Source organism: Pipistrellus hanaki (genome assembly GCF_964339955.1).
Source record: "Pipistrellus hanaki genome assembly, chromosome: 18".
Classification (NCBI taxonomy): domain Eukaryota; kingdom Metazoa; phylum Chordata; class Mammalia; order Chiroptera; family Vespertilionidae; genus Pipistrellus; species Pipistrellus hanaki.
This window is the reverse complement of record NC_140520.1, coordinates 10168601-10178490: the sequence shown is the minus strand read 5'-3', so window position 1 is coordinate 10178490 and position 9890 is coordinate 10168601.

The window sequence follows — 9890 nt, the reverse complement described above, 5'->3', positions numbered from 1 at the left end:
CAGGCGGGGAGGGGAGAACCAAACAGAAGGGCGGGGCGGTGGGAGGGCTCGGGCCTCGCTGATGGGAAAAACACACACAAAAAAAGCAAGGTGGGGAGTGAGCGGCATAGTAGAGCCAGCGTCACCATTTTACGGGGATTGTCCTCTTTATCCCTGTGGTGACAGAGAGGCAGAGGACCACTTGATAGGCCTCGGGGATGGCCTCCTTGGCGCGCTCAGGAGGGTCCCAGCAGCCCAGACTGGGCCTTTCCATTGGTGGGTGGGGCTGTCAGTCAGGCCGGGCATGCTGGGAGTTGTAGGACGAGACGTTTTCCTGTTTCCGGATGTGGCGGAGGCGGAAGTTTCCCCTCAGGGCCTAGAGTGCCCGCTGGTGGGCCTCTGGGGCCTGCTGGCACCGGGCACTTTGTGGGACCAAGGGCCCCGCCCCCGGGGCTGGAGAAGCCGCCGTTTCTCCAGGGGTGGAAGTGACCTAAGGAGTTGAGTGTTTGTTGCCCAGAACGCTGCAGTTCATGCCTGACACGGAGCAGGTTTGTCCCGCTGTTTTTGCCAGTCCCTCCAGGAGGGCCCGCGGCCGGTCACAATGGGATAGTGGAGGATGCCAAGGAGGGTAGAAATGAGCCCTTTGTGGGCTCACAAGCTAATCGAGCAGATGAACTCACTGAACACCCTTGAACATGCCTGTGTTTATTGGTCCCCTTACCAGTCGTCTCCTGGTTCGCCCATGTCATGTGGCGCCTTTGCTGTTCCTGGGACCTGGAGCTTCTCTCCCCAGAACTCCACACGTGACAGCACCGGCTCCTCACATCCGCCCTCTCTCTGCCTCCACCGCTTAGGCCCGAGTAGGTCCCACCTTATTTTCTTTGTTCATGGCCTTCTCTACATTGACTTGGATCCAAGGAACAGCTGTGTCATCGATGTCTTTCTTATCCGTCTTTTCGAGGCACAGTGCCCAGAGCACAGGCTTTTAAAAATAAGGTAATCTGAAAAACAACAACAACAACAAAACTTGTGGACTCCAAAATGGGAAGAAGAAAAAAACACACCTATTTACAAAAATTTGAAATGTTTAGCCATTTCCAAAATAAATACAACCTGTCAATGAGTCCAATGCCACTTATACAGGGTGAGGCAATGTAGGTTTACAGTTTGTATGGGAAAATAATACAATAATAAGTAATAATACCAAAATAAACTGTTTCCTATACTCAACTGTAAACCCTCTTTTGCCCCCACCTTGTGTATAAAAATGACACGTGATTTCCAAAAGTAAGCATACCTCCAAGAATTCTTACCTAGATTTCTTCATCTACCCTGACTCAGAGCCTGCCCTCTCCATCCCGGTGTGCTGGATGGAGTTGAGTCACACAAACTGTGCAGACTTGGGCTGGCTATATATTCCAGCTTGAACTTCACCTTCACCTGATGGCTTGGCGATGCTTCATCTCTTATTCATGCCCTATCCCATTTCCCAGTGTCCCGAGCTTCTCTTGTTTAAGAAGTGCTTTATAATTTACATTAGCGTTATCTTGTTTGATCCTTGAACAATGCTTTGAGGAAAATCTCAGAGAAGTCTGGTGGTCAGCCCAAGGTAATACATCTGAAGACTTGAACTCAGCCTTAAAATGCCTTTTCTAAGATTTTACCCCAACCACATCTTTCTTTCCCAGTTTGTTACACATTTCAGCAGGTTCTTCTTCTTCTTTTTTCTTTTTTTTAAAGATAAAGTATTTAGCCTTTAATTGAGTGAGAAAAGCAAAGCTATTTGGAGAACTCTCTTACCTTCTACTTAAAAAACCTGATTTATCATACCTCTTACTTTTTTTTAAAAAAAAATATATTTTATTGATCTTTTACAGAGAGGAAGGGAAAGGGATAGAGAGCTAGAAACATCAATGAGAGAGAAACATCAACCAGCTGCCTCCTGCACAACCCCTACGGGGGACCAATGTTCATGCCCTTGACCGGAACTGAGCCTGAGACCTTTTAGTCCGCAGGCCCATGCTCTATCCACTGAGCCAAACCGGTTTCGGCTCATACCTCTTTCATACCCCTCCTACTTGCCTTTCTTCTGTTACAAGGTTAACCCCTCAAGACCTTTGCTCTTGAACCCCACCCACTCCTGCCTCCTCAAAACCTTGCTGTTTCTACATTTTCAATCTGTTCTTTTAAAAAATGTTTTTTCATTTGCAGTTTATGCTCAGTATTATTTTGTATTAGTTTCACATGTACAGCATGGTGGTTAGAGACCATCATATACTTTACAAAATGTTCCCCCTGATATTTCCCATGCCCAACTGGCACCATAAATATGAATTACAATATTATTGACCAGATTTCCCAGATTGTACTTCAGGTCCCCATGAACTAGTGTGTTCTTCCGCCAATAATTACAAGTAAGTGGAAAAGGGGAAAACAAATCCCCCATTGGCCCCTCTGCTTTTCAGCTTAACTTCTGTGACTCTCAGCTCTACATTGCTGAGTCGTCTCACTCTGCTGTCACCATCATCTTCCCATTATCATCACCCCCCCTCCCCTTTATTTCCCTGACCCGGATGAACTAACTGTTGACCGGCTTCCCTATTGAAGCTTTCCTCTTGTAGATCACAGTGATGTGCCCGCTGGCCTCTTCTTAGTACACAGTCTCGTAGTAAGTAGTCACCGTTGCTGTGTACTTCCCCAGCCTTACAACGTGCTTCTTCTTGACTTCTGAACTCCTCTCCTCTCCTGCCTTCTAACCTCTTGGGCTGCCTCTCACACTCCTCCCTCCCGTACTTTATCCCCTACCTTTTCTCTCTGCATTTTTCTCTCATGCAGGTGACTCCCGGGTCCACACTCTCAGGACTGACCTCTCCCCTGAGCTTTGGCCACAAACATCTATTAGAACTATGCACCCAACTGTGTCCCCATCACCTTAAGCCCCACGTATTTTAGACTTCAGGGAACTTTTCTGCTCACTAAACTGTGCTTCCTGAATTTTATTCTCTCAGGGATAAGAGCATTCTCCCTTCCCTCCAGCTTGAAACCTTATAGTGCTCTTGGCCTCCTTGATCGTTTTCCATATCCAGGCAGGTACCGATTTCTTTCCATCCTCACTGCCAACCCCGTACTGTGTAGACTTTTAGGACCCGATCATCCTGACCTCAGGTATCACGATAGTCTCCGAATTATCCCTCCCCTCTGCTTTTTCCCCCAAGCAATCCTACACAGCTTTTCCAAATTAATTGTAAACATATGGTACGTGGTCAGCCTTTATTCTAAAAGCGTCAGTGGCTCCTTATCTCCAAAGGACAAAATCTGGATATAATAGATCCATAAAACTGGCCTGTAACTTATTCCCTGAACATTGCTAAGCACACTTCTTGGCCTTTTTTCCCCCCTGCAGAAATTGTTCATCTTTATTTAAACCTCCCCTTCCTTCTGAGTCAAGTCTGTCTTTCCCTGTTACTTCAAGGCCTCAGATTTGAACTCCAATAGCTCTTTACATATACTTTTTCACTTTCAAGTTTATGCTACATTATAGTAGCAAGTGTTTTTATTTATTGTGTATAATGTACGGTATGCCTGGATTGCAGGCTCCATCTCCATCCCCAGTAGGGGGCGTGCAGGAGGCAGCTGATCAATGATTATCTCTCATCATTGATGTTTTTATCCCTCTCTTCCTCTCCCTTACTCTCTGAAATCAATTAAAATATATTTTTGACAAAAAGAAATGTACAATGTTAAGGAATTAGTAGAGGTTATCACAGAGCACCATCAGTACCACATAGAGGGGCGCCTAATACAGACTTGGTTGATGGAGAACTCCTAGAGAAAATGATGTCTCGAAACTGAGCTCTGAAGAATGGGTGGAGGCTAAGGAAGCAAAGGAGAGAAGGCATGCGCCTGACCCAGAATCGAACCGTGACCTCTTGGTTCTTAGGTCAACCACTGAGCCACCCTGGCTGGGCAACATTCTCCCTTTCAGTCTTTTTCTAGTTGTTCAATAAACATTTGTTGAATGAATATGTCATTGCTGTGTTTTCTTCCCGTATTTTTTTTTTAAGAAAAAAAAAATCACATTAAAATAAAAACTGGTATCTATTCATTATAAAGAATTCAGTAAAACATGCTGAAATCCCAAAGATGGAAGTGAAAAAACAACCCCAATCCCACCAGCCATAATAACCAATCACATTCGGTGAACATCATTTTGGGTAACTTAATATGCAAACACAAGAAGACAAGCATGGGTAATGAAAAGATGGATAAAGGTACTTTTAAAAAAAAAAACAACAATCATATTTCGGAAACAATTTTAAATTTAATTTTACTTGAATTTTACAAAAGAAAAAGAAATCGAAGTTGATGGAATTGCTAATTCATATAAATACTTCCTATAAACCTAGCAGGTTTGGCTCAGTGGATAGAGCATTGGCCTGCGGACTAAAAGGTTCCCAGGTTCGATTCCGGTCAAAGGCACATGCCTGGGTTGTGGGCTTGATCCCCAATGGGGGGCTTGCAGGAGGCAGCCAATCAATGGTTCTCTCTCATCATTGATGTTTCTCTCTCCCTCTTCCTTCCTCTCTGAAATAAAAAATAAATAAATCCCCCAAAAGGAGGGGTTTATTTCCTGAGGCTGCTGCTCTGATGACTACAGACCAGCCTAAACCAGGAACAAGTGCTGTCCCCATCTGGGTGCCAGGATCTGAAACCGGGGCGTCTAGGGCTGTACTCTGTCAGAGGGCTCCAGGGCAGGGTCCTTTCTGCCCGGTCAGCTTCTGGGGGCTCCCGGTGCTCCTTGTCTCCTGGCCCCATCCCTTCACTCTCCCCTGTCTTCACATGGCTGTGGACGAAAGGGGCCACGTGCTGACCTGACAGGCTCAGGGGAGGCCTGCGTTGGCGGTCTCGCAAACTCAGAGACCTAAAGTCACCACAAAGGATGGTCTGAAATTAAACTTTAAACGCAGTTATGGTGGGTAGCCACATCCTAGGCCGGTATGTTCACTGACAAGGTCAACCTTTACCTTAACTGAGCCTCTCTGTCTTTTTGCATCTATGGTAACTTACCCTTGAAGTGTCTGGGTAACTTGTAACTTCCCTTTTTCTGGAACCCATGGAGCACAACCTAATGTGGGCGCCAGGACAGATGCCTCAAATTCCTTCATTATCATGCTAATTGTTCCTGCACCCTCCTAAGTTTGTGTCCATCATTTTACTTTTTATCCAGTCCCAGGGGTTTCCCACCGCTTTGCTTTCTCCCGCCTCCTTAATCCATCACCAACGAATTTCACATAACCCACCTATGTCCCTCCTTTGATTGCAATGTATAAATAGAAATGTAACGCGCCATTCTCCGGAGCATTATCTCAATTCGTTGAGGTTCTGCTTCCCGGCATATATAGACAGCGTGGCTCAATAAACTCACAAAAATTCTTTACAGATTTCCATGGTTTTTACGTTAATATGGCTTGTCTTCAGTTGCCCCCTCCTCCTTCCTAACATAGCCCCACACTGTGTTCACGTGAGCACTGCCCGCTGTCCACGTGGCCACGCCCCCTGTTCACCTGTGCACTTCCGGCTGATCACGTGCCCCCACCCCCTTGTTCACGTGCCCATCTGGCTTCGAGGGTACACAGCAGTGAAAGGACAGAGCTGGAAATGGAGCCCGCCGCCGCCCAGAGCCTCTGTCTCCTTGACCTGTGATCTCTGGGTAAGCGACCCCTTACCCTGTGGCCATTTGCTCTGATGGGCTTCACCCTTCCCCTCACCCCCTCCTCTGCCCCCAGAGGACAGGGGTCTGTCATGGCACCAGAGTCTCTGGGCGGCTGCTCTCTGTCCCTCGGTCCCTCCCAGCTGGGAACCTTGGGGAGTCCCGCTGCACTGGGGTGAGGGCTTTGCGTGGAGAAGGTCCCGCCTCCCCTCACCGTCTGTGGCTTTGACTACAAAGTGCCAGGATTTTCCCGTCTGGCTCACACCGCCTGCCTCTCCTGGCCGATTTTGTTTTACCTTGAAATGAATTGATTCGGGGTCTGCAAACCAGCAGATTCCCTGCATTCGCTCTGTGAGACCTGGCCCTGCCTCGGTGCCTCCGTGGCAGCATCTCTCATCCCTGGGCCCCCATTCAGCACATGGCACCCTCAGCGCTCCCCTGCAGCCCCAGGGACCTGCTGAACCCGGGCCCCAGCCAGTCACCTGTTCCCCAGGTCCTGCCTGCAGCCCCAGGCCCTCAAACCAGCCTGGGAGGGGCGGTGGGGATGGGGTTGACCCATTAGGCAGAGGGGTGCAGACACCAGGTGGGCACTCCGCCCCACACCCGCCTCCCCTCTCCCCTGGAGGAAATGCTGAGAATAGTCTGTGCAGACATCAGCTCCTGGAGGGCTCAGCCTGCGCATGCGGCCACCAGAGGGGACCTGTCTGCAGGGTGGTAGCAGAACAGCCTCCCAGGGCAGCTGGGTGCCCACTTGGCCCCAAAGCCATCCTTCTGCTCCCCCTTGCCCCTTCTGAAGGGGAGCCAGGTGTGGTTTCCGCCCAGCCCAGCGGCCTGTCTTGGGAGGTGGCAGAGGATATCTCCATCTGCTGGCCAGTCCTGTTACTGCAGAAAATAAGGGTCACCCTGCCACCCAGCCCGTGCCCACTGGGAGCCCCCAGCACATCCTTCCATTCCACAGGTCAGAACCAGGCCTGCGCGCTTCCCTCCGCTGGGATGGGGCAGAGCTGGACTGGGAACCAGGTCGGTCTCTGCCGCTGACGTGTGTGGTCCCCATGTTCACAAACCCAGGAGGCTCGGGGGCCCTCTGTGCATGTGTAACTGTGGCTGTATCACCAGAGGCCCCTTCAGGGCCCAAGCTGGGACCTGGCGGCCAGTATCTGCATGCAGCCTCTAGGATTGGAGCCCTCTGCTGTTTCCTCCATACGCTGCAGGGACACCCAGCCATGAGCTCCACTCAGAAATAAGGGAGTCCCTTGCCTCCAAATGGGCAGCTGACTCAGGCCTGCGGATATGGAGACAGCCTTTGAGCCAGCTCCCAATGGGATGAGGCAGAAGGTGCTGGAGCCCAGGCTCGAGTGGAAGCGGCAGGAAGGGAGTGGGGCTGGCTGTGCCATCTCCCCGGGACCCAGAGCTACAGGGGAAAGGGGACTCTGGTGCCCTCTCGCAGGCGCCCTCCACATGCACCATTTTGCCCCAAGCAGCTTAGTGTCCCTCTGTTGTGTGTCATGGCCATCAGGTAAGGCATTGTTTGCAGAAAGTACTCAGTGTGAAAACCCTTTGAAGTCCCTGCTCAAGGTCAGCCCTGGGCCTTGCAAGCTTGCGTGGTCCTGGGTTTGGGAGAATGGAGGCCTTTCTCTCAGTTCTCCAAACACAGGGAGTTCCTGATGAAGCCTAAGTGCACGTCTGCATCCTGGTGTGATGGCCTTGCCCCCAAAGGGACAACAGACACAGGCCCGTGGGTACAGAGAGGACCCCTGAGCCGGCTCCCAGTGGGATGAGGCAGAAGGTGCTGGAGCCCAGGCTCAAGTGGAGGCGGCAGGAAGGGAGCGGCTTTGCTCCGTGCCCAGGCCTGTGCCAGGTGCTCACGGCCCAGGTCCTCTCCCATCCTGGTGTTACAGAGTTCCCGAACAATCAAACAATGCAGGAGGGGAGTTTGGAGAGACTTACTTTATTCATCGCCTGATGGGCTTAGAGAAAATGAATTCAAACTCTAAGCAAGGCTACAAGCAGAACTTGCCTTTTTACTAAAGAGCCAGCTCTATGTGCACGTAGTGGTTATCTCAATGCTGGCCTTGAAAACAATACAGTTCTATCCAATTAAAAAATGCACCTGGCATGGCATGGAGATTGTGGGCATATCTAGTCTCTGCCCTACAAGGTCATACAGCTAAGTTTATCTTCATCATTATTCAAACAGGCTAAAGCAGACTAGAAAGCAAACATTTTAGAATAAGAGGCCATCTAAGAGCAGAAAATTCCAAACAGCAGTTTGTTACAAAATAGGGTTTTCCTTCTCACTAGGAGAGGTGTTTCTTTGCTCCTTTACCTTCCCTCCCTCCCTCCCTCCCTCCCTCCCTCCCTCCCTCCTTCCCTCCCTCCCTCCTGGCTTTACTGAGCACCAGTCTGTGCCAGGCGCTGGGGTACAAAGGCAAAGCTGGCATCCCCAAGACCAGAACCCGCTCCCTGGACCTTCTGCCTCCTTAACCTCCTTTGCTCTCGGCTGCCTGGCCAGGAGAGATCCCGTCTACATGCTCAAAAGGAGGCTTAGCGGGAGAGAGGGAGTGAGGAAGGAGGGGCCAGCTGATGTGTATTTTGGGATTGCTTCTCAGAAACCTCCTCCTCTCTGTATTTCAGTTTTATACTTGCTTATCTGATTCTGCCCTTGCCCCTCACAGAACCCCCAACCCCTTCCACACTGGGAACTCTTAAGGACAAGGAACCGTGTTTTATTTCTGCATCCCTATCATTGGGCACAGTGTCTGAAACATAGTAGGGTTAATAAGTGAAAAAACTGAGATTCATGTTAATTTCTAAGAAACTGGTCATAATGGCAGAGGACCCGGGACATTTATTCTTTATTGCAAGATAATTTTTGCCTTTTGATTTTGAGTCTGATTTCCTAAAACACAGAGTCTTTAGTGCCACCTCGTGGCAGTAGCTGCAATAAAAGGCTGTGTCATTAAAAAAAAGCTTGGACCTTGCATACTTCTGTTTTATTTATTTTGAACTGAGACAGAGAAGGGAGAACTTGCATTGCATGAAGGTACTTTGATTTTTTTTTTAACCTATAAATTCTCTTGACCATGAGATCATTTTAATTGTGAGACCTAAGAAGCATCAATAGTCCCTTATAACGGATATTTTGTGAAAAACGGGCAACTCTTCAATTTTGAGAAGGTGCAGGATGAAATGGGCAGAATGATCTGAACTTCGGGGCTCTGCTTGTGTAGCTCTTCTGGGTCAGAGTGGAACTAAGCGAGATGTAAGTTCCGTTATTAGTACCCTTCCCGAAAAGACTCTTCACTGTGTGATCCGAGGTTGTCTAACACCCACTTTGTCTCTTCACTTGACTCCTCGTTGCCAGACCAAACCCCTGCCATGACCCCAGACCATCTGCAGTTGATGTAGTGAGGGAGCTGCCCCCAGTCTTAGTTGGTTTGGCATAAAGATATTCTTAGACTGTTTACACTTTATTGTGCACTCGATTCATCTCTTTCTGTGAATCCCTTTCTTTCTTTCCTTTTTAAAATATATTTTATTGATTTTTTACAGAGAGGAAGAAAGAGGGATAGAGAGTTAGAAACATCAATGAGAGAGAATCATCCGTCAGCTGCCTCTTGTATACCCCCTACTGGGGATGTGCCCTCAACCAAAGTACATGCCCTTGACCGGAATCAAACCCGGGACCCTTCAGTCCGCAGGCCAACACTCTATCCACTGAGCCAAACCAGTTTCGGCTTAATCCCTTTTTTTCAAAGTTTGTCAAGTAATAAAGCTCATTATGACCTTTTTGAAATAAATATTTTAGGAAGCAACTGATACATTATATTCATGTGTTTATTTAAAAATTATTTTGGATGAACGCTTTGCGATTACACGATCTTTTATATAAACTTATCTTTCCTATAAAATATACACTGTTAAATGGGTAATACTATAAAGAAAATGGCATATTTATAGACTGCGTTTTGTGGTGCAGATGGCAATAATTCCCGTGATTAAAATTAGCAGCCGTGTGGAGTGCTCCTACTGTTGCATTAAAGAATGGATCAGAAAAGGCATCCGTTGCGCTCTTTACAATGTGGCATTGTAATTTTATATACGCGTTTTCTCTTTTTTCCTTTTAGGACTCTTCCATTCTTATACTTAATGAACACGTCGTCTTGTAAGATTCATCATGAAAATGTTGACTTAGAAAAGA